The sequence below is a fragment of the Dipodomys merriami genome, unplaced genomic scaffold (genome assembly GCF_024711535.1).
Source record: "Dipodomys merriami isolate MVZ:Mamm:240054 unplaced genomic scaffold, mDipMer1.0.p SCAF_18, whole genome shotgun sequence".
NCBI classification, from domain to species: domain Eukaryota; kingdom Metazoa; phylum Chordata; class Mammalia; order Rodentia; family Heteromyidae; genus Dipodomys; species Dipodomys merriami.
Genome location: NW_027203159.1, coordinates 19,050,906 through 19,075,989, shown reverse-complemented (window position 1 = coordinate 19,075,989; position 25,084 = coordinate 19,050,906). Strand labels below are relative to the sequence as shown.

Here is a 25,084-nt window from a genome sequence, read left to right as displayed (position 1 = left end):
AAATGACAATCTGTCAGAAAAGATATAGAACCAACACCAATGACCCTCAATAAATGAGTTAGATGAGTGTATCAAAAATATGGTAAATATAAACATTTGTATGTAAATATGTGTAGAGATAGCAATTGTATGTTTCCAACAAAAAACATAGCACTGTCCCTTTGGATAGGAAATAGAATGACTTGGAAAAATAATATTAAGTTGTGTAACACAGTCCCAAAGAATTTAGGTCCCATGATTTCCCTTATTTGCAATAATTATATACATATAAGATAATCTTGTTAGATGAACTGAAAAGATCAAAAGTGATGTATATATGATCATATAAAATAATGCTAATTGAAATGAATTCCAATAATGAAGACAAGAGATCTCTCTTTATGTTTATTGTTTAAAATATGCTCCATGATTTTATTTTATTGTTGTTTCCTATGGCATATCCCCTGCTGACACAGTACTCAATTTTGGTACCGTGCATCTTGTATATATATTTGTCTGATCTGGGAAGGGAAAGGGTGTAATAAATCCCTGAAATAAGGAAACATTGCAAGTAGGATAATGACAAGACAATATATTAGAAATGAACATTACAACTTTCGAAGGAGCATGCGGAGGAGTGAAGTTGAGTTGGGAAGGGATAGTGGGACATCAAGTGAAAGTGCAAAATTGGTCAAAAAGTACTCTTCTCATTGCATTATTCATGTAAATGGAATTCCTCTGTACAGTAACTTTAAAATAAAACTTTATTTAAAAAAAAACATACGCTGAGTATTTTAAGATTGTGTTTTTTTTTCTCCTGTTGGACCTAGAAGTACATAAAATTATACTGCCTGGTGAAATTTGTGAAATCACAAATTTTAGAAAATATTCCACAGCCTGTTGCCCCACCCAACAAGCATCCTCCTCCCCTTCAAAGATATGTCGTACAAAGCAAAATTGCTGACAAGGTGTTTACTGTGTTAATGTGTATATATTCAATCCTTTCTTTTTTTGGGGGGGGGTGTGGAGTCCAGTCGTGGGGCCTGAACTCTGGCCCTTTGCCCTATCCCTCAGCTCTTCAGCTCAAGGCTAGTGCTCGACCATTTGAGCCACAGTGACAACTCCGGATTTTTCCTTTTGGCTTATGTGGTGCTGAGGAATCGAAACCAGAGCCTAAGGTATGCAAGGCAAGCGCTCTACCACTGAGCCAACTTCCCAGCCCCCTATATTCAAACCTTTCTATGTGTCAATTTCTTCATGTAATTCTCTCATGCAGATTTCTGAAGCATTTGGTTGGACATGGTGCAATGTTGTTTCAACTTATGCCTCCTTGGTTGTAAAAACAAAAATTTTGTTACAGTAGTTTAGGAAGAATGAATGTTCCCGTTATTTTAATGTGATCAACCCAAACGTACATATATGCAATTTGGCACCTTGCCATAAAATTTAAAGTAAATCATTATTTGCATGACTTCTGCCTATTCTCCTCACTTCTGATCATGCAATTCGAATAACTATTAATTTCTCTAACACATAGAGAGCTTACACATATTGATATTCCCTTTCACCAGAGTTCTGATGATACAGGTAAGTTAAACACAATTTTTAACAAGAGCCATTGTTTTGAAACTCCTAATGTTTCACTGTCCAATTGCAAAACTCACATCGACAGCCATTAATATATTTATGAAAATAAAATTAATTCTACACTGTTCTATATCTCTCCCTATTATTACTATGTATGTGAAGTTAATACTTTAATAATTTCCATGTTTCACATGTATAAAGATTAAACATAGGGGCATCGTTAATATATGACACATGTGTTTTCATTATGTTAAAGACTTTGGATCATATCACTTCAAAATTTTTTGAATATTGATATAATTCTTGGTGAATTCATCTTAGTATTCTCATCCAAGTACACAGATCGCTTCACACTGTGATGTGCAAGAGCTTAGGAAATGAGCAAATGAGTACAGTAGTCACATAAAATCATGAATGATGTACTTCCAAAGCTGGTAAAGTTGTATTGTATTTCTTCATCACATCCTGATTTTTGAAAGTCTGTAATTGCTGAGAATACACTCTGTTTTATCAATGTGATGTATTTCCAAAAGTTTTATAAAACTCTGTGGAGGCTTGTGTGTTCACCATGATACTAGTGTGAAATTTAGACCTAAAATATTAAACTTATGCAATGATTAGTGTGAAAATAATATTGCATGACAAATAAAAACGGGGAATCATGTGTAACACCAATACTCACAAGACAATGTGTTGTATAGGATATGTAATGAGAAAGGGGGTAACAATTTCAACAAGGATTGGTCACTATAACAATAAAATTTAATTAAGAAAGAAAATTTAAATAAGAAAGAAAAAATCGATGTAAATAATAGAATTGATTGAAACACTAGTTTTACATATCACCTCTTCACACTTTGATACAGATGATTTAGCTTCTTTTTGCATATACAACATGAACAGAGGAAAAAAGAATTTAGCCTAATTAAACAACTGTTATTTTTAGAATTGTTGTATCTATAACAATCTCTATGAATATCTTTATCAGTTATTTCCTGAATACAGAAGTTATGGTAAGGTCTTTTACACATATAAAAATATGGTTTTGTTAACAGTGAACAGTATTCTTCCATTTATGTATTATTGTTTCGTACCAAATTACCCATTAAAAATTTGAAGTTGTACAGAAATGTCATATGCATACGTATGCTCCACTCTCAATGCACTCTGATAATGGAATGAGAACTTTCAACACAAGTTTTAAACATGAATAAACTGCCAGGGTTTTGACAGAATTATTCTATCACAGGTGATCACTGAGTAAATGGTGAAAGTTGTATGATCGCTTTAGATTGCAGTAATTACTCCTAGTAAAATACGAGTTACAAATGGAAAACCTTGGAAATATTTTAATAAGGTGATTTGTAAAAACCTCCATTGAACCTAGCAATATGTATATTTATAGTATATTGTGAAATTCATAAATTTTAGAAAACATTTTACAGCCCAATACAACTATAGGCAAGTTCAACTTCCACCCACACACACCACCAAAAGAGAATGGTATATAAAACAAAGTTCCTGAGAAGTTCTTTAGCCAAGTATGAATCTCGATTTTAACACTATATGTTACTTTCTTTCATTTTATTGTCACTTGAATGAATTACTGCTTATATTAAAGATGATAAACTATACCAATTTTGGATGAACATTCCACTCTAATAAAATTGTATCATTGTTGTTAGTATTATAATTGTTTTCATTTTTTTTCTTTTTGTCTTAGGCCACTTTTGTTTCCAAACAACAATGTAATCTTCTCAATTCATAACATTTGTTTTGTATTTCAAATCAGAATATATGCGACAAGAAGTTTTCAGGGGATTAAGTCATTCTGAATATTAATACAGGTGAAGTTATTATATTTGAATTAATTGCTTTTCACTTTTCTTCATAAATCAAATTCCAACCTTGAGAATATAAAAGAATCATCATTCTTTAACACAGTTTGGTCAATTTAGCATTTAGTGGGTAATACTGTGTAATGTCAAACAGTATATTTATATCAAATTTACTTCCTGCTCATATTTTCAGTATCCTTCAGGAAACGCTAATTTCCTTGGGGAACTTAAAAAGAACAAAAATCTCTCAATGCAATGATAGTCACATGTGATAAAGCTATTTCAACTTCATACAGATAATAGGGCATTTGAAAACCATAATCAATGTTTTTATTTGTGTTCTGTTGCTATTGTTTTGCCTTGTATTTTAAAAACCATTTTCTTCAAAAGATGCTTTATAGAAAAACTATATTCATGTCAGTAATGAGTGCATTTATTCTCAAGCACTATTATCCCTTCTTTCTTTTTTCTTCTATCTTTTACTTCATCCACCTTCACAATTCTTCCTCCACCCCAAAGCTGCAAAGTTTATTTTCCATTTAGTGTCTTGAGAATATCTTCATTCAAATGGGTGAGGGGTTACAATTACATGGGGAAAAAATGACTACATTTCTTATCAAGCATAGTGGCCTTCTTCTTTGTTTCCCCTTCGCATCTCCCCCGCTAATCCCCACAGACACCCCCATCACACCATGCCCACCCCCGACCAAGGAAGAAAATAAAATTCAAATTTGCACAATGGCTTGTACCTCTCATAGATGCAAAAGGTCCAGATGTATTCCTATTTAAACGATTTGTTTTTTCCCTGCAACTCTACAAATTATACCAAATTCAAATAGAGTGAGAAGAAGGGTTATACAGAGGGGAGCGACATACAAAACAGAAAAGAAATCATCTTATAAATATGTTAGAAACAATTACATGAAAGAAAAAATATTTGAATGCTTACTTTGGGGTTCATTTCACCTACAATCAATTTATCTGAACTTTTCTGCTTGTCTCAAATATATACTAGGGAGACCAAGGGACCTATGTTTCTTTGGGCCTGGTTTACTTCACTTAACATACTTTTTTCCAAGTCTTTACATTTCCTAACAAGTGGGGAAATGTCATTCTTTCTGATGGAGGCATAGCAATCCATTGTGTTTATACACCACATTTTCTTTACCCATTCATCCACTGAGGGACATCTGAGATAATTACATATCTTAGCTATGGTATGTAATGCTGGGATAAACATAGATGTGCTGGTAGCTTTAGTAGAGTCTTGTTAGTGATCATTTGGGTAAATGCCCAAAAGTCGGATTACTGGGTCATAGGGAAGCTCTATGTGGAGTCTTTTAAGAATCTCCATACTACCTTCCAAAGTGATTGAACATGTAAGAATCTCCGTACTACCTTCCAAAGTGGTTGAACATGTTTACACTACCACCAACAATGCAGTAAAGTTCGCTTCTCTCCACATCCTCTCCAGCATCTGTTGTTATTAGAGTTGTTGATTATAGCCATTCTAACTGGGGTGAGGTGGTATCTCAATGTTGTTTTGATTTGAATTTCTTTTATGAGTAGAGAGGTTGAGCAATTCTTCAGGCGACTATTGGTCATCCTTCTTTCCTCTTCAGAGAAGTTTCTCTTTAAGGCTTTAGCCCACTTATTTATTGGACAGTTGTTTCCTTGAAGATTTGTTGTTGGGTGATTTATTTTTTTTAGTTCCAGATATATTTTACAAATGAGACTCTTGTCCATTGTATGGTCAGTAAAGATCTTCTCCCAGTCCTTGGGCTTCCTTGATCTTGTAAACTATGACTTTTGCCATACAGAAGCTCTGTAATTTCATGCAATCCCATTTGGCCAACATTTCTTTGATTTGCTGTGTTTCTGTTTCAATAGTAAGAAATTTTCAACCTTTGCCGAGGAGACCTAGGGTTTCTCCTATTCCATTCTCTAATGATTTAAGAGTGTCTCTTTGACTCCGAGGTCTGGTGCAGGGTGATATATAAGGATCCTGCTTTAGCTTTCTACAAGTAGTTAACCAATTTTGCCAGCACCATTTACTGAAGAGGCTGTCTTTCTTCTATTCTGTTTTTTTAGCTCCCTTATGGAAGATGAGATGGCTATAGGTCTGTAGGTTCATTTCTGTGTTTTCAAGTCTATTCCATTGGTCCTGAGGTCTGTTCTTGTACCAGTAATAAGCTATTTTGATTACTCTGGCTTTGTAGTATAGTGTGAAATTAGTATTGATATTCTTCCAGCAAATTCTTTATGTTGAGGATCATTTTTGCTATTCAGGGTCTTTTATTGTTCCATATTTATTGTTGGATTGCCTCTTCTATTTCCTTGAAGAATGAGGTTGTAATATTGATAAGTATCGCACTGAATGTGAGATAGCCTTGAAAAGTATTGCCATTTTCATGATGGTGATCCTTCAAATGCAGGTGCAGTGCTCGCTTCGGCAGCACATATACTAAAATTGGAACGATACAGAGAAGATTAGCAGGGCCCCTGCGCAAGGATGACACGCAAATTCGTGAAGAGTTCCATATTTTTTAAAAAAATGCAGGTGCATGGGAGGTTTTGCCACTTTCTAAATTCTATGGATTTCCTTTTTTAGGTTTTTAAAGTTTTCATTGTAGAGGTCCTTCATTCTTTTGGTTAAGTTGATTCCTAGGTATTTTTTTTTTGAACCATTACGAATAGAGTTTCCAGATTTCAGACACGTTTTTCTCATTGTTGGCATACAGTAAAGCCATTGATTTTTGAGGGTTAATGTTATATCTTGCCATGTACCAACGTTTTGAATCAGCTTGAGTAATATGGGAGTGGAGTTCCTGGGATTGTGTATGTACAAAATCATGTCATCGGCAAGGAGGGAGAGTTTTAGTTCATCTTTGCTATTTGGAAACATTTTATGTTCAAATATTTTCTTATTGCTGTAGATAGACATTCTAATACTAGATTGAAGAGAAGTGGAAAGAGAGGACATCCTTGTCTTTTTCCTGAATTAAGAGGAAATGGCTTTAGTTGTTCAACTCAGAGTATAATACTTGCAGCAATTTTGTCATATACAGCTTTTATTTTATTGAGGAATGTTCCCTGGATTCCTAAATTTTCCAGAACCCTCATCATAAAAGGGTGTTGGATCTTATCAAACGTTTATTTGTTCAGAATCTACTGAGATAACCATATGATTCTTATCCTTGCTCTTGTTGATGTGATGAATTATATTAATTGATTTGTATTGAACGAGCTTTGCATCCCTGAAATGAAATCTGTTTGATCGTGGTGTATGATTTTTTTGATGAGTTGATCAAGTTGATTGGCCAAAATTTTCTTGAGAATTTTGCATCAATTTTCATCAAAGAAAATGGGTCTATAGTTCTCTTTCTTTGATGAGTCCCTGCCTGGTTTTGGGATGAGGGTTATGATGGCTTCATAAAATATGTTCAGTAGTGAACTTTCTCTTTCAATTTCACGGAAGAGTTGGAGGAATATTGGTGTGAGCTCTGCTTTGAAGGCCTTGTAGAATTCTGCTGTAAAACCATCTGGTCCTATACTTTATTTAGCTGGGAGGTCTCTTATTGCTGTTTCTATTTCATTGCTTGATGTGGGACTGTTAAGATGGTTTAACTCATCCTGGTTTAGTTTTGACATGACAACATTTGCTAAGAAAAGGTCCATTTATGCCAAGTTCTCAAACTTATTAGCATAAAGCTTTGAGAAGTATTCCCTTATTATGTTCTGAATCTTGGTTGTTTCTGTGGTGATGTTTCCATTCTCATCTCTGAGTTTATTTATTTGGGTGTGTTCTCTTCTTTTTCCGATATGATTTGCTAAGAGCCTGTCAATTTTATTAATTTATCCAAAGAACCAACTCTTGGATTTGTTGATTCTTTCTGTGTATTTTTTTGAAATTCTAGTTCATGTAATTCTGATTGATTTTTAATTATTTCTTTCCAGGTACTAGATTGGGGTTTATTTTTCTGCTCTTTTTCAAGGAGGTTCAGATGTCTCATTAAATTTTTGGTTTCAGATCTCTCCAATTCGTTGATGTAGGAACTCAGAGTGATAAATTTGCCACTGAATACTGCCTTTGTTGTGTTCCAGAGGAGTTGTTAATTTATGTGTTCATTTTTATTGAATATCATGAACATGTGGTATATATAGTTACAGTAGAATTCTATGCTTCCATCAGAAAGAATGATATCGCACCATTCATAAGGAAATGGAAAGACATGGAAAAATCCTATTGAATAAAACAAGCAAGGCACAAAGAAACGGATTGCATGGTTTTCCTCATTGTCTTAATTAGGAAATGTTTGAGAGTCTAGCAGAATGGCTCCATACCTATGTATATATGATGCGATAATATAATGCTGAGCAAAATGAACTCCAAGATAGGTTAACCGAGGTGTATCTTTGCAGTTGTTTTTAGTGTAATATGTGATTGTGTGTGTGTGTGTGTGTGTGTGTGTGTGTGTGTGTGTGTGTGTGTGTGTGTGTGTGAGTGTGTTTGCCCCTTTGCTTTATCCTCTGTTGTATTTGATTTTGGTACACTGTGTATGGCATATACATTGATCTTAATTAGAGAAGGGAAGAACAACAAAATCGTGAAAAAAGGAAAAAGGGGAAAGCAATGCAATAACAATATTCAGAAGACAATATGTTGGAAATTTACTGTAGAAATTGTGAGGGGTCTTAGGGTGAAGGAAAAGTGTGAAAAATGAGGATGGGGATAACAAAATTAAAAAGTTATGTATTCACAAACTTTCTTACTGTAACCGCTCTGTACATCAACTTGACAAAATTAAAGTTAAAAAATTAGGTACATAAAATTTAATTTCACTCTATTGGTTTAGTAAATATTATTCTAAGGGTATTATCTACTAAAAATTAATACTATTTGCCATCTAATTTTAATTAATCACCCCTTCTTTAACAGAGGCTCATCAACTTGAATTGTATCAAACTATAAAATATTTGCACAATATTTTCACATTTGACATTATTTAGAAAAAAATGATTATTTAGTGTTGTCTCATTGTAAACCAGAAAACAGTTTAATTCTTTGGAAATTCATCTTTAAAAAGTAGATAAGTTGTTAAGAGGACAGAATATATGTGTTCTTCATAATTTCTTTCACTACTAACTACTTATTTTCAAATTCTCCACATTACATACCAGAAAGATACAAAATTCACCTGTTTGAATTTTATATAATTCTGCAATAGTTGCTGTTTCCCATCAGGTGTTACATATTGAGAATTCGATGGAAAAATACCCACATTGTTGTAGAGGATAAAACTCTGAAACGTGTAATAATTCCTCAAGAGTAAGCTCTTGTTCATTAGAATAAGCTATTGTTTATCTTTTTTTTAATTGTGAAAATCATCACATAGGAGTTACAATTACATGGGAAAAATAAGAAGTACATTTCTTATCCAGCATTGTTGACTCCTCCTTTGTTTCTCCTTCCCATCCCTTCACATTATCCCCCACCCCCGCCATCCTACTTGAGCATCTCCCCCACCAAAGTTGTGAAGTTCGCTTTTGGGAACAACAAACCCTGAAATATTACTTTTTTCTAAATTTATAAATTAATATCCATGTGTTGGAAACTCTGTCTAGATTCTTCACATTATCAACTCTTACATGAACTATTTAAATTATCTATTAACTAAGTTCGAATTTCTCCTCTCTTGAAAGAAGATTCTAGGCAAATAGCATGCCAGAATCATTTTTGAATTTGTAAATTAAATCTGCTACTTAAAAAGCATTTTGTAGTGTCCTATATAATACCCAATTACAAACAAAACCAAAATATTTATTTAAATCTATATTCTAATTTAGGAAGGTCTACAAAGTCCTACATTAGATGAACTTTGCTTTTTCTCCAGGCTTCAGCTTCTGTAATCCATCATTTATTTAAATACAACAGAAGGGTGCTTAGGTTTTCCCAATTTGGTTGGTAACCATGAGTGATATTACATCTACAAATATTAGCTAATGAAGAGAGCATTTAAAACACAAATGAGGATCACATATGAATTGCATTGCAATAGGAAATTTGACTTCCAAAAAATAATGACAAAATCAACCCAAACTTCCAACTCTGTATCCCTTTCTAGTTGTTTGGTTTATTTTATTGAGACAAAATCATACTACCTTATTCCAGGGAAGGTATCAATATGTAATTCCAATCTCTAATCTCCCGTCTCAGACTCTCTGCTAGAATTCCAGGCTTGTATTACATTGCCTTGCCATAGTTTGTTGCTGTTATTTAATCTAGATACAGTGTAGCAATTCTGAATTTCTCCTATGATCTTATCCACTAGAATGACTGTTCAGGCTTATGTATTATTTTCAAAGATGTTCTAACATTGGACACAGCATATGAATATTTTCAGATGCAACGGCAGAGTTCTCTGATTGATTCCTCCATGGATCTGTTACCTTTAATAACCATTACTCAAATTTCTGACTATCTCTGGTCGCTACCTATGAATTTTTCTGAAACTTTTTGGAGGACAGTTCACATGAGGACTTTCTAGTATTAAAAATTATCAATTGATTCCAGTCTTACTCAGGACATATTTTCTACTGTTTTCTAAAATTTCTAAACATTCGGAGTTGTATCATTTGTGTATGTGTGTTTGCACACATCAGGTCCCTTAGTGTGTATGTGTAGGTTTGTATGTTCGTAAGCAAAAGCCTCAAGCTCTTATTAACCAATTTTGCTCCAGAATAGTATTCCATCATTTGAGCCATTCTTCCAAAGCAGCTTTAGACTTGTTAATTACAGCTTGTGTCTCAAAGACTGTTCTGGCAATGCTGCCTGCAATCTGCATTTCCCATCCCCCTTTATATACTTAGGTTTAATTTTTGAAGGAGTGTCAATTTTTAAACTGTGAGTGTGACATGTAAGTTGTTGCCCCTGATTTTATTTTATTTTATTTTATTTTATTTTATTTGTGAAAATACTGTACAGAGAGGTTACAATTACATGGGCTGGATAATGCGTACATTTCTTACCAAGCATTGCAGCCTCCTTCTTTGTTTATCCTTCACATCCCTTCCCAGTCTCCACCCTCTCCCCCCAATACCAATCCTTCTCCTCCCCCCACCCCCCCCCCCCGCATATCCCCGCACACGTTGTAAAGCTCGTTTTGGACATAACAACGTGTACTTCTCATTGTTGCAACAGGTCCATCTGTATCCTTAAATGATGTGTTTTTCCCCATCTCCTCCACAAGTTATACTGACATCAAATAGAGTGAAAGCAGGGGTTATACTGTGGGGGAGGGCATACAAAGCAACAAAAAGAAATAATCTTATAAATGCGTTAGAAACACAAGCATGAAAGAAAAAAAACATTAAAATACATATCTAAGGGTTCATTTTCCTAACATCACATTATCTGACCTTTTGCGCTTGACTCATCCACATACTAGATATTGCAAATTAGGGAAACAATGGGACCTATGTTTCTTTGGGCCTGGCTTACTTCACTTCACGTAATTTTTTCCAAGTTTTTCCATTTCCTAACAAATGGGGCAATGCCATTCTTTATGACGAAGGCATAGAATTCCTTTGTGTATATATAACACATTTTCTTGATCCATTCATTTACGGAGGGGCATCTGCTTTGGTTCCATATCTTAGCTATGGTAAATAATGCTGCAATAATCATAGTTGTGCTGGTAGCTTTAGTGTGTTTGTAAATATTTGGGTAAATGCCCACAAGTGGGATTGCTGGGTCATAGAGGAGCTCTATGTGAAGTCTTGTGAGGAACCCCCATACTGCTTTCCAAAGTGGTTGAACAAGTTTACATTCCCACCAACAATGAAGTAAGGTTCCCTTCTGTCCACATTCCCTACAGCATCTATTGTTGTGAGAGTTCTTGATTTTTGCCATTCTAACTGGAGTGAGGTGGTATCTCAATGTTGTTTTGATTTGCATTTCTTTTATGGCTAGGGATGTTAAGCATTTCTTCATGTGTCTATTGGCCATCCTACTTTCTTCTTCAGAGAAGTTTCTCTTTATGTCTTTCGCCCACTTATTTATTGGGTAGTTGTTTCTTTGAGGATTTGTTGTTGGGAGATTGAATTTTTTGAGTTCCAAGTATATTTTAGATATGAGACACTTGTCCATTGTATGGCTAGTGAAGATCTTCTCCCAATCCGTGGGCTTTCTATTGATCTTGTAGCTATGTCCTTTGCCATGCAGAAGCTCTGCAACTTTACGTAATCCCATTTGTCCAACCTTTCTTTGATTTGTTGTGTTTCCAGATCTCTATTCAGAAAATTTCGGCCTGAGCCAAGGAGACCTAGGGTTTCTCCTATTCCATCCTGTAATGTTTTCAGAGTGTCTGCTTTCACTTCGTGCTCTTTGATCCATTTGGAGTTGATTCTGGTGCTGGGTGATATATAAGGATCTAGCTTTAGTTTTCTACAAGTAGTTAACCAATTTTGCCAGCACCATTTACTGAAGAGGCTGTCTTTCTTCCATTCTATTGATTTAGCTCCCTTATGGAAGATTAGATGGCTATAGGTCTGTAGGTTCATTTCTGGGTTTTCCATTCTATTCCATTGGTCCTGAGGTCTGTTCTCATGCCAATACCAAGCTGTTTTGATTGCTATGGCTTTATAGTAGAGTTTGAAATTTGGTATTGATATTCCTCTAGCAGTGTTCTTTCTGTTGAGGAGCGTTTTTGCTATTTGGAATCTTTTATTGTTCCATATGAATTTTTGGATTGCCTCTTCTATTTCCTTGAAGAATGAGGTTGGAATTTTGATAGGTATTGCGTTGAATGTGGAGATAGCTTTGGGAAGTATTGTCATTTTCACGATGTTAATCTTTCCAATCCAGGAGCATGGGAGGCTTTGCCATTTTTTAAGTTCTGTGTTTATTTCCTTTTTCAAGATTTTAAAGTTTTCCTCATAGAGGTCCTTCACTTCTTTGGTTAAGTTCATTCCTAGGTATTTTATATTTTTGTGGGGCTATTACAAATGGAGTTGCTTTCCTAATTTCAGCCACACTTTTCTCATTGTTGGCGTACAGAAAAGCCATCGATTTGGGGCGGTTAATTTTTGTACCCTGCTACTTTGCCAAAGTTTTGAATCAGCTTGAGAATTTTGGTAGTGGAGTCTGTGGGATTCTTTAAATACAAGATCATGTCGTCTGCAAAGAGGCAGAGTTTAATTTCTTCTTTCCCTATTTGGATCCCCTTTATGTCTGCATCTTGTCTTATTGCTGTAGCTAGGCATTCTAATACTACATTGAAGAGAAGTGGAGAGAGTGGGCATCCTTGTCTTGTTCCTGAGTTGAGGAAACTGCTTTAGTTTTTCACCATTGAGTATAATGCTGGCTGTAGGTTTGTCATATACAGCCTTTATTGTATTGAGGAATGTTCCATGGATTCCTAATTTTTCCAAAACCTTCATCATAAAGGGTTGTTGATCTTGTCGAATGCTTTTTCTGCGTCTATTGAAATAACCATGTGGTTCTTATTCTTGCTCCTGTTGATTTGATGAATAATATTAATTGATTTGCGTATATTGAACCAGCTTTGCATCCTTGAAATGAATCCTGTTTAATCAGGTTGTATAGGTTGTATGATTTTTTGGATGAATTGTTGAAGTCGATTGGCCAAAATTTTTTTGAGAAGTTTTGCATCAATGTTCATCAAAGAAATGGGTCTATAGTTCTCTTTCTTGATGAGTCCCTGCCTGGTTTTGGGATGAGGGTTATGATGGCTTCATAGAATGTGTTCGGTAGTGAGCTTTCTCTTTCAATTTCATTGAAGAGTTGGAGGAGTATTGGTGTGAGCTCTGCTTTGAAGGCCTTGTAAAATTCCGCTGAAAAACCATCTGGTCCTGGACTTTTCTTACCTTTGAGGTCTCTTATTGCTGTTTCTATTTCAATGCCAGATATGGGCCTGTTGAGCTGGTTTAACTCATCTTGGTTTAGTTTTTGCATGTCAATATTTGCTAGGAAAAGGACCATTTCTGTCAAGTTCTCAAACTTATTAGCATAAAGTTTTGAGAAGTATTCCCTTATAATGTTCTGAATCTTGGTTGTTTCCGTGGTGATATTTCCATTCTCACCTCTGAGTTTATTAATTTGGGTGTGTTCTCTCCTTTTTCTGATAAGATTTGCTAAGGGTCTGTCAATTTTGTTAAGTTTTTCGAAGAACCAACTCTTTGTTTTGTTGATTCTTTCTATAGTTTTTTTGGATTCTAATTCATTTAATTCTGATTTAATTTTTATTATTTCTTTCCGGCTAGTGGATTGGGGTTTATCTTGCTGCTCTTTTTCAAGGAGGTTTACATGTGTTATTAAATTGCTAGTTTCAGATCTCTTCAATTTGTGGATGTAGGAGCTCAGAGGTATAAACTTGCCTCTGAGTACTGACTTTGCTGTGTCCCAGAGGAGCTGGTAATTTGTGTGTTCATTTTTGTTGAAAAGCATGAACATTTTTATTTCCTTTCTAATCTCTTCCATGACGCACTCTAGATTCAGTAGTGTGTTGTTCAGCCTTCATGTGATACCGGACTTTCTTTGGTGGCTTTTGGTGTTGAGTTCTAATTTTATTCCCTTGTGGTCAGAGAGAATGCAAGGTGTAACTTCAATGTTTCTGAATTTAATCAAGTTTGCTTTGTGGCCTAAAATGTGGTCTATTTTAGAAAACGTTCCATGTGCTTCTGAAAAAAACGTGTATTCTGATGCTGCTGGGTGAAATGTTTGGTAGATGTCTGTTAAGTCTAGTTGATGTATGCAGCTGTTTAGATCTGCGGTTTCTCTGTTGAGTTTTTGCCGAGTTGACTATCTAGTGGGGAGAGTGGTGTGTTAAAATCCCCAACAATTAATGTCTTTGGATCTATATGGGATTTGAGGGAAAGTAGTGTTTTTGTGATATATTTGGGTGCTCCATTGTTTGGCGAATAGATATTTAGAATTGTAATATCCTCCTGAAGGAGAGATCCTTTAATTAGGATGTAGCGACCTTCTTTATCTCTTTTCACGAATTTTAATTTGAAGTCTATTTTATCTGATATTAGGATTACAACTCCTGCCTGTTTATGGGGGGCGTTTGCTTGGTAGATTTTGTTCCAGCCTTTAACTTTGAAAATGTGTTTGTTTTTACAGGCATGATGTGACTCCTGCAGGCAGCAGATAGAAGGGTCTTGTTTTTTAATCCAACTAGACAGTCTATGTCGCTTAATTGGAGAGTTCAGTCCATTAACGTTAAGAGATAGAACTGAGAGGTATTTGGGAGTTCCTCCCATGTTATCCACCTTCTTGGAAGCTGGGAAAACTGGGTTCTTCCTATGGTTCTTGGATTCCTGGTTTGGGTGCAGTTTCTTGGCCTTTGTTGCGGTCTTGTTGGTTTTATATGTGTAGGACATCTTTAAGAAACTTTTGTAGGCATGGTTTGGTGGAGATGTATTGTTTCAATTTTTCTTTGCTATGGAAGGTTTTTATTTGGCCTTCAGTTATGAAGGAGAGTTTAGCTGGGTACAGTATTCTTGGTTGATAGTTGTTTGTTTTTAGGGCATGGTATACGTCATTCCAGGCTCTTCTTGCTTTGATTGTCTCTGCTCAGAAATCTGAGGTGATTCTAATTGGTTTCCCTTTATAGGTGATTACCCTTTTCTCCTTGACAGCTTTAATGATCTTTTCCTTGGTCTGATTTGATCCTGTGTGGATTATAATGTGACGGTGTTATGTCCTATTCTGGTCTGGTCTATTTGGGGTTCTAAAAGCTTCTTGTATCTGAATAGGCCTATCTTTTTGCATGTTTTGGAAGTTCTCTGCTAGGATCCTGTTGAACAAATTTCCTAGACCATTAACTTCTGTTTCTAGGTGCTCCTCTACACCCATTATCCTTAGATTAGGCCTTCTGATGGTGTCTTCCAGGTGTTGGATAGATCTATCATATTTCTTGGACTTGTCTTGGACAGTTGTATGTTCTTTCTCTATAATATCTAGGCTGTCTTCAATCCTTGAGATTCGATCTTCTGCATGGTCTAACCTGCTGTCAAGACTCTCTACTTTGTTTTTTTAACTCTTTTCCTTCTAATTGGTCAGCTTTGATGGCTTCAAGTTCTTTGTTGAAGCTCTGTATTAGTTTTTTTATGAATTTCTTTACTTCCTTAATTTGGTGTTCAGTGTTTCTTCTCAAATCACTTAGTTGATTGGTTATGGTTTCTTTGGACTCCCATTCCTTTTGTTGGGTTGCATTCAGCATTCCCTTTGTGGTCTCCCTGACTTCCTTCAGCTCTTTGTTAATGGATTCCATGAATGCCTTTAGTGATCTTTGTGTATTCTCTACCTGGTCTCTCAATTCCTGAATTACTCTTTGATTAGCTTCCTCCCGTCTGTGGGATTCCTGCAGTTCTCTTTCTTCCCGTTCATGGAATTCCTGCAGTTCTCTTTGAGTGTTCTCAGCCTGCTCGCGCCATTCCTCCCTTTCTCTTTGAGTATTCTCAAGTTGTTCACGCAAATCCTGTATCAGTTTTTGAGTAGCTTCCTCACGCTTATGAAATTCCTGTATAAACTTTTGGGATGCCTCCTCTCTCTCCCTATCTCGCTCATACAGAATCCTTTGTACATTGTCAAACTTCTCATTTATCATGTTTGCAACCAGTGTTTGTATGGTATTTGGGAACTCTCCTCTGGGTTGTTCATTATCTGATCTGACCCCTGATTATCAAGATTGGGAATTGAGATACCCGGATTTGCCATTTTTCTTGTGTTTTTCCCGCTTACTCTGCCCATTGCGATGAAAATAGCACCAGTTTTCTGCTAGAACACTATCTTAAGGCAACCATCAACCAACGTTTGAATTTATACAGGCAATAGTCTACAGATACAATCTCGTTCAACAGATACATCTATTCAACATCAAACAACTATATGTTAATGGGTTTCGAACCGCAGAGAAGAATTTGGAAAACCAGAAATTTTTAAGGTTAGGGAGAGATGTAGGTAAAAAATAGGAATAGATTGGTGTGGGGAGGCACAGGGAGAGTTAACTATGTCCTAATCTCAATGAAGGAAATAGATTGGGTAAGATGCAAGTAGAGAGAGAGAGAAAAGGAAGAAAGGGAAAGGGAAATGAAAAGACACCAGAAAAAAATAGAAACGTAAAAATTAATATTATTATGGAGATTAAAAGACCATCTATTTAGAGAGGAATGTGAGTATATTAATAGAAGGGTAGGGACATAGAGGAGATGTGAAAAACTTAAGAAAATGCTTAAAATATTATATAGGTATAAAGAGGTAGTACTGCTATTAAGGAATTTAAGTCTCAGAGGTTTTGAATTGAGTAATAAATTCGTGGATTAAGTGTGTACACAATGCGGGATAGGGTCTACTAGTTAACTACGGGTTTATCTGAGGATATGCAAGACAAGAGTTAAGTCAATACAGAAGATAAAGGAGAGGAAAGGTGAAAAGGATTAGAAAGGGAGATAAAAAGATCAGAAGTTCAGTAGAGCTAGACAAAAAAACAAAAAGATAGTTAAGAAAGAAAGAAAAAGAGAAAGAAGACAAGAAAAGAAAGGAAAACGTACATCCATGTATTCCTAAAATAAAAATTATAAGAGGAAAAAAAAGTTACTGGAAAACAATTATTTTTTCAAAAAAAGCAAAAATTAAAGATTAATAAAATTTTTAGAAAAGGAAAAAAATTATATATATATTTAAGGAACCAAAAAGAAAAAAAAAAGAAAAAAAAGAGAAAAAAAAAAGAAAAGAAGAGGAAGAGAAGAAAAAAAAAGTTCTTTGATTTTTTTTTTTATTTTTTGTGAGGGGTGGGAAGAATTCTGTATCTCCCTTTTGTCTGTAAACAGCCTGTTGTTGGAGTCTCTGGTCAGCTTGAGGTCCTGTGGCTTGATTGGTTTCTTAAGTCAGTTTGTTCGAACAGGCAGAAAAATGCTCTGCTTTACCCAAGATTTTGAGATCCCCCTCCCAGATTAGTTTACTGGGAGGGTGATCTGCTTTGAGAATCACAAAAGAGGGGGATGCAGTGGTAAGTCTAGGTTCTGGGTAGAGTTGAGGCCTTTCAACAATCAGTAGCTTTTTCCTGGGGCTATTTTGTGAAAAAAACAAAAAAACAAACAAACAAAAAAAACTTACAGAGCCCAGCCTGGAGCCTTTCTCAGGGTTTCTGTTTTGAAATTGATTGTTGAGGCTGTTAGAGGGAGAGGCAGCCTCTGGCTCTGGTTACCCAGTGAGGAAAGCCACTCCAATGGCTGGTGCCTGAGCAGGTTGACTTTTCCCTGGATGGAGCTGAGTCTGGCAGGTCAATTCGCCGTTAAGTTCTTGTGACCTGCTAAATGACTCGTTTTATTCCATGGCCTGAGTTGGAACTGGCAGCTCCTCTGAGCTTTGTCGGTATCCAAGATGGAGATCACCAGTGCTGGGGGGGAGGGGTGGCCTTCCCTCCTCTGCTCCCTGAGGAGGAGTGAGGACGTCGGGCTTCTACTCACGTCGAGTCTTGGATCCTGGGTCATCTCTGGTCTGCAAACTGCAGGATGAAGATGTCTGCTCCTTGTCGGTTCTTGCTGGTGTTGAGTAGAATCCGCTTGCCCTCTGCGTCTGGCTCCTTCATACTGGACTCTCTGTGTGAGCGCTCCAAGCTATGTCTTCTTTGCTGGATATATTCCCTTTCAAAAATTGTCAAATATTAGCTTTATAATAAATTTCTACTAATATTTCTCAGTTCAAAACAGAACTCTTGATACAACTGGTGTCAATTGTCTTAGTTATTATCTCATTTCACAGCCAACTCAGGATGGAGAGTCTGTGAAACTCATACTTGTAATTAAAACCAAAAAACCATTAGTGGAGTTGTGGCTCAAACAGTAGAGTACTAGCTTTGGGGGCAGGTGGACAGAGAAGTCAACTCTTCCGGGACAGGGTCCACAGTCTGAGTTTAAACCTCAGAACCAGCACAACCTAAAAAATCAAACAAAAGACAAAAACAGAAAACCCATCAGATATATCTTTGTGACCCTTCTTAAAGCAGCACTAGTCTGAAAAGAGTCCCCTTTTGCTAATTATATTCACTGTATCCTGCTTTTTTGGAATCCTTGTTGCTATGGACAAGCCAGGGCCAGACTATAGGAATTAATAACTGATTCCTGCCACAAGAGAATCATTTCAGGAATGAAATATAAATGCATAAGGCATTTTAAAACCTTCAAGTTTTTGTTTCTCTGCAATAGAACACTTTGAAAAAAAAGTTATATCTTTTCTTCAACGTTGGCCTTCAAATTGCATAAAGTTTCTTTTGTAATACTCTCAACTAGAATTTTACAGATAATTTTTTTAATTTTTAATTTTTATTTTTGTGAACATTCTGTACAGAGGGATTACAATTACATGGGCAAGGTAATGAGTAAATTTTGTATCAAGCATTGCAGCCCCCTCCTTTGTTTACCCTTCACATCCCTTCCCAGCCTCCCCCCGCCCTTCCACGAAATCTCCCCCCCCCCCCCGCGCACCAAAGTTGTAAAGTTCGTTTTCGACATTACAACTTGTACTTCTCCTAGTAGCAACAGGTCCACCTGTATCCTTAAATGACTTGCTTTTCCCCATCTCCTCCACAAATTATACCGACATCAAATATAGTGAAAGCAGGGGTTATACTGTGGGGGAGGGACAGACAAAGCAACAAAGAAATAATCTTATAATTGAGTTAGAAACAAATGTATGAAAGAAAAAACATTTAAATACATTATCTAAGGGTTCATTTCCTAACATCACATTATCTGACCTTTTCTGCTTGACTCATACTTATACTAGATATTGCAATAAGGGAAACCATGAACTCTACTATAAAGCCATAATAATCAAAACAGCTTGGTACTGGCATAAGAACAGACCTCAGGAGCAATGGAATAGAATTGAAAACCAAGAAATGAACCTACGGACCTATAGCCATCTAATCTTCGATAAGGTATCTAAAACAATAGAATGGAAGAAAGACTGCCTCTTCAGTAAATGGTGCTGGCAAAATTGGTTTCCTACTTGTAGAAAACTAAAGCTAGGTCCTTATATATCACCCTCCACCAGAATCAACTCCAAATGGATCAAAGACCTCGAAGTCAAAGCACACACTCTGAAAATATTACAGGATGGAATAGGAGAAACCCTAGGCTTCCTTGGCTCAGTCCGAAATTTTCTTAATAGACACCCAGAAACACAACAAATCAAAGAAATGTTGGACAAATGGGATTGCATGAAGTTGCAGAACTTCTGCATGGCAAAGGACACAGCTAGCAAAATCAATAGAAAGCACACAGAATGGGAGAAGATCTTCACTAGCCATACAACGGACAAGGGTCTTATATCTAAAATATATTTGGAACTCAAAAAATTAAATCCCCCAAACCGAAATCCTCAAAGAAACAACTGCCCAATAAATAAGTGGGCTACAGACAAGTTTTATATGAGTAATGAACACACTCGAACAAGTCAGGAACAAAGTTTCCTTTAAGCCTTCGATTCTTTTCATGTACAGTAAAAAGGAGAACACAAATTACCTTGAACTTTGTCATCCTCTATGTTCAATTCCTCTCCTTGATCAGTTTCCACTTCCAGTAACAGTTCCTTCCAGTTACTTCCAATAAGAATCTATGGTGCTGCACTTTTAAAGGTGATAACATACAATGAATGTTTTCATGCTTCCCTGAAATAGCACAAGAATATCATGGACATGAGATAACATGTGTTTCAGAGACAACTTAGTAAAGAAAAAATGTGAAATTAAATGGCTTATAAAAACATTAACCAGGAGTACATTGAGTTCAAATTTTGTAAGTGCTCCACAAATTAAGGCCAATTTTAAGTAGGAAGAAGATTCTCAGCAAATTGTGTGTGTGTGTGTATGTGTGTGTGTGTGTGTGAGAGAGAGAGACAGAGAGAGAGAGAGTGTGTGAGTGTGTTGTGCATTATTTCCCAAGTGTACATGAATTAACAGTAGGGGAACAAGAGGAATAAAAGAAAGAGAAGTACTGTCTTTAAGTATAAGGGCTCAATACACTATAGAAGACACTATACATGAGACAATATTGAAACAGTAAAGTCCAGGCCAGTATGTTCATCTATGGGAGTGATATAGAGAAAGCATTACTAAGTGAAACATGAAGGATGAAGCCACCCTCTTTCATCTCCTGGCTCTAAATCACGGTTTCTAATAACACAAATTGGTAAAAAGTAGAAAGGAAGAATAATTCTGGTTCCAAAGCAAGTCAGATATAAGAGCATGCACTTAACTGTAAAAAAGCCCATATTGAGAAAACAGGGATTATACTAGCAATGAGTTGAGTTTCTTTCGTTTCCTTTCCTTTCCTTTTTATTTTCCTTTCCTTTCCTTTCCTTTTCTTTCCTTTCCTTTCCTTTCCTTTTCATCTCTTTCCTTCCCTTTCCTTTTGTTGGTTCTGGGGCCTGAAGTCTGGGCTAAGAAGTTGTCCCTCAGCTCTGCAGCTCAAGACCAAAGTCCTACCATTTGAGCCACAGTGTCATTTCCAGGTTTCTTGTGATTAATTGGAGATAAGCGTCTCATGGATCTGGGCCCCAGTTGCTCATGCCTCCATTCCTAGCTACTTAGGAGGCTGAGAAGTGAGGATCTCTGTCCAAAGCTGGTCCGGGCAGGAAATTCTGTGAAACTCTTGTCTCCAATAAACCACTTAGAAAACAGGAAGTAGCACTGAGGTTCAAGTGGTAGAGTGATAACTCAAACTGAAGAGCTCAGGGGCAGTGACCAAGCCCAGAGTTCTAGCCACAAAAATGACCAAGGAAAACAAAACAAAAACAAAAATAAAAAAAATAATAAAACAAAAACAAGTCTTAAGGACATTTCTATAGGAGATGGCTTTGATCTCCATCTCTTAAAACTCAGTCTTTTGCGTAGATAGGATTACAAGCATGAGCCACTGACACATGGTTTAAGATGAATTCTGTGGTTTAAAATCTGGGACTACATTTCCTCTTAACTAAGGAACAAGACAAGGATGCCCACTCTCTCCACTTCTCTTCAATGTAGTATTAGAATGCCTAGCTACAGCAATAAGACAAGATGCAGACATAAAGGGGATCCAAATAGGGAAAGAAGAAATTAAACTCTGCCTCTTTGCAGACGACATGATCTTGTATTTAAAGAATCCCACAGACTCCACTACCAAAATTCTCAAGCTGATTCAAAACTTTGGCAAAGTAGCAGGGTACAAAAATTAACCGCCCCAAATCGATGGCTTTTCTGTACGCCAACAATGAGAAAAGTGTGGCTGAAATTAGGAAAGCAACTCCATTTGTAATAGCCCCACAAAAATATAAAATACCTAGGAATGAACTTAACCAAAGAAGTGAAGGACCTCTATGAGGAAAACTTTAAAATCTTGAAAAAGGAAATAAACACAGAACTTAAAAAATGGCAAAGCCTCCCATGCTCCTGGATTGGAAAGATTAACATCGTGAAAATGACAATACTTCCCAAAGCTATCTCCACATTCAACGCAATACCTATCAAAATTCCAACCTCATTCTTCAAGGAAATAGAAGAGGCAATCCAAAAATTCATATGGAACAATAAAAGATTCCAAATAGCAAAAACGCTCCTCAACAGAAAGAACACTGCTAGAGGAATATCAATACCAAATTTCAAACTCTACTATAAAGCCATAGCAATCAAAACAGCTTGGTATTGGCATGAGAACAGACCTCAGGACCAATGGAATAGAATGGAAAACCCAGAAATGAACCTACAGACCTATAGCCATCTAATCTTCCATAAGGGAGCTAAATCAATAGAATGGAAGAAAGACAGCCTCTTCAGTAAATGGTGCTGGCAAAATTGGTTAACTACTTGTAGAAAACTAAAGCTAGATCCTTATATATCACCCAGCACCAGAATCAACTCCAAATGGATCAAAGAGCACGAAGTGAAAGCAGACACTCTGAAAACATTACAGGATGGAATAGGAGAAACCCTAGGTCTCCTTGGCTCAGGCCGAAATTTTCTGAATAGAGATCTGGAAACACAACAAATCAAAGAAAGGTTGGACAAATGGGATTACGTAAAGTTGCAGAGCTTCTGCATGGCAAAGGACATAGCTACAAGATCAATAGAAAGCCCACGGATTGGGAGAAGATCTTCACTAGCCATACAATGGACAAGTGTCTCATATCTAAAATATACTTGGAACTCAAAAAATTCAATCTCCCAACAACAAATCCTCAAAGAAACAACTACCCAATAAATAAGTGGGCGAAAGACATAAAGAGAAACTTCTCTGAAGAAGAAAGTAGGATGGCCAATAGACACATGAAGAAATGCTTAACATCCCTAGCCATAAAAGAAATGCAAATCAAAACAACATTGAGATACCACCTCACTCCAGTTAGAATGGCAAAAATCAAGAACTCTCACAACAATAGATGCTGTAGGGAATGTGGACAGAAGGGAACCTTACTTCATTGTTGATGGGAATGTAAACTTGTTCAACCACTTTGGAAAGCAGTATGGGGGTTCCTCACAAGACTTCACATAGAGCTCCTCTATGACCCAGCAATCCCACTTGTGGGCATTTACCCAAATATTTACAAACACACTAAAGCTACCAGCACAACTATGATTATTGCAGCATTATTTACCATAGCTAAGATATGGAACCAAAGCAGATGCCCCTCCGTAAATGAATGGATCAAGAAAATGTGTTATATATACACAAAGGAATTCTATGCCTCCGTCATAAAGAATGGCATTGCCCCATTTGTTAGGAAATGGAAAAACTTGGAAAAAATTACGTGAAGTGAAGTAAGCCAGGCCCAAAGAAACATAGGTCCCATTGTTTCCCTAATTTGCAATATCTAGTATGTGGATGAGTCAAGCGCAAAAGGTCAGATAATGTGATGTTAGGAAAATGAACCCTTAGATATGTATTTTAATGTTTTTTTTTTCTTTCATGCTTGTGTTTCTAACGCATTTATAAGATTATTTCTTTTTGTTGCTTTGTATGCCCTCCCCCACAGTATAACCCCTGCTTTCACTCTATTTGATGTCAGTATAACTTGTGGAGGAGATGGGGAAAAACACATCATTTAAGGATACAGATGGACCTGTTGCAACAATGAGAAGTACACGTTGTTATGTCCAAAACGAGCTTTACAACGTGTGCGGGGATATGCGGGAGGGGGGTGGGGGGAGGAGAAGGATTGGTATTGGGGGGAGAGGGTGGAGACTGGGAAGGGATGTGAAGGATAAACAAAGGAGGAGGCTGCAATGCTTGGTAAGAAATGTACGCATTATCCAGCCCATGTAATTGTAACCTCTCTGTACAGTATTTTCACAAATAAAATAAAATAAAATAAAATAAAATAAAATCAGGGGCAACAACTTACATGTCACACTCACAGTTTAAAAATTGACACTCCTTCAAAAATTAAACCTAAGTATATAAAGGGGGATGGGAAATGCAGATTGCAGGCAGCATTGCCAGAACAGTCTTTGAGACACAAGCTGTAATTAACAAGTCTAAAGCTGCTTTGGAAGAATGGCTCAAATGATGGAATACTATTCTGGAGCAAAATTGGTTAATAAGAGCTTGAGGCTTTTGCTTACGAACATACAAACCTACACATACACACTAAGGGACCTGATGTGTGCAAACACACATACACAAATGATACAACTCCGAATGTTTAGAAATTTTAGAAAACAGTAGAAAATATGTCCTGAGTAAGACTGGAATCAATTGATAATTTTTAATACTAGAAAGTCCTCATGTGAACTGTCCTCCAAAAAGTTTCAGAAAAATTCATAGGTAGCGACCAGAGATAGTCAGAAATTTGAGTAATGGTTATTAAAGGTAACAGATCCATGGAGGAATCAATCAGAGAACTCTGCCGTTGCATCTGAAAATATTCATATGCTGTGTCCAATGTTAGAACATCTTTGAAAATAATACATAAGCCTGAACAGTCATTCTAGTGGATAAGATCATAGGAGAAATTCAGAATTGCTACACTGTATCTAGATTAAATAACAGCAACAAACTATGGCAAGGCAATGTAATACAAGCCTGGAATTCTAGCAGAGAGTCTGAGACGGGAGATTAGAGATTGGAATTACATATTGATACCTTCCCTGGAATAAGGTAGTATGATTTTGTCTCAATAAAATAAACCAAACAACTAGAAAGGGATACAGAGTTGGAAGTTTGGGTTGATTTTGTCATTATTTTTTGGAAGTCAAATTTCCTATTGCAATGCAATTCATATGTGATCCTCATTTGTGTTTTAAATGCTCTCTTCATTAGCTAATATTTGTAGATGTAATATCACTCATGGTTACCAACCAAATTGGGAAAACCTAAGCACCCTTCTGTTGTATTTAAATAAATGATGGATTACAGAAGCTGAAGCCTGGAGAAAAAGCAAAGTTCATCTAATGTAGGACTTTGTAGACCTTCCTAAATTAGAATATAGATTTAAATAAATATTTTGGTTTTGTTTGTAATTGGGTATTATATAGGACACTACAAAATGCTTTTTAAGTAGCAGATTTAATTTACAAATTCAAAAATGATTCTGGCATGCTATTTGCCTAGAATCTTCTTTCAAGAGAGGAGAAATTCGAACTTAGTTAATAGATAATTTAAATAGTTCATGT

The 25,084-nt window shown here is 36.2% G+C and overlaps 1 non-coding gene across 1 annotated transcript; it reads left to right on the top strand.

Annotated features, from left to right (window-relative positions):
- The first annotated feature begins 5,844 nt into the window (after positions 1–5,844).
- On the top strand, positions 5,845–5,951 carry LOC138830020 (U6 spliceosomal RNA). Its single transcript, XR_011372822.1, has one exon. It is a non-coding gene; the product is annotated as a U6 spliceosomal RNA (small nuclear RNA).
- The last annotated feature ends 19,133 nt before the right edge of the window (positions 5,952–25,084 follow it).